Consider the following 955-nt stretch of genomic DNA (forward strand, 5'->3'; position numbering starts at 1 on the left):
TCTTGAAATGGTTGAACATGAACCATTTCCTTTTGGTACAATGACTCTGTGTATTCCTTCCATCTTTTCTTGATGCATTCTGCATCATTCAACAATTTGCCCAGAGAATCTTTCAATAACGAAAGTCGAGACTTGAATTTTTTCTTCAGTTCCCCTAGCTTGAGAAATGCTGACTGTGTTCTTCCCTTTTGGTTTTCTAACTCTAAATCTCTGAAGGACAACCCAGTAATGTCAAACTTGTGATTAAAAGCCTAACTCACAACCCACTATCCTGCCAGGGATACTTAAGGGGATACTGAATGATTTAAATTCAAATAATATGTGCGCCAGAGTTGTATTTTCATGATATTTATTCAATGTTTATGGTGAACAAATAATCTGAGAAGCTGGATTATATAAAGAATAACATGGCCTCAGGGTAAGAGGAACGTTCTTTAAAACCTGTGATATGCAATCTTGTCTATAGTAAGGGACGAGAACTTAATATAGTTACTGATGAAGATCAAACACCACAGCCCTCCATATAGATTGCACCTCAACTTAGAGAAAGCAAAATTCCTCACATCAGGGGGATAAGTGACATCATGATAAACAAAGAAAACATTGAAGTTGTGAAAGACTTAATTTTGCTTGGATCAACACTTATAGAAACAACAGTTAAGAAATAAAAAGATGCACTGCATTAAGAAAATCTCTTTTAAAGCTGTCAGTTTGAGGGCTAAGATGGCTTCACCCAAGCTATGGTATTTTCGATCTCCTCATCTGCATTTAAAAGTTGAACAATGAATAAGAAAGACCATAGAAGAATGGATGCATTGAATTGTGGTGGTGGAGAAGAATATTAAAAGAACCACAGTCTGCCAGAAGAACAAACAAATCAGTCTTGGAACACGTCCAGCTAAAATGCCTCTTAGAAGCAAAGATGATGAGACTTCATCTCTCCTACTTTTGACAG

The sequence above is a fragment of the Chrysochloris asiatica genome, unplaced genomic scaffold (genome assembly GCF_000296735.1).
Source record: "Chrysochloris asiatica unplaced genomic scaffold, ChrAsi1.0 scaffold00049, whole genome shotgun sequence".
Lineage (NCBI taxonomy): Eukaryota > Metazoa > Chordata > Mammalia > Afrosoricida > Chrysochloridae > Chrysochloris > Chrysochloris asiatica.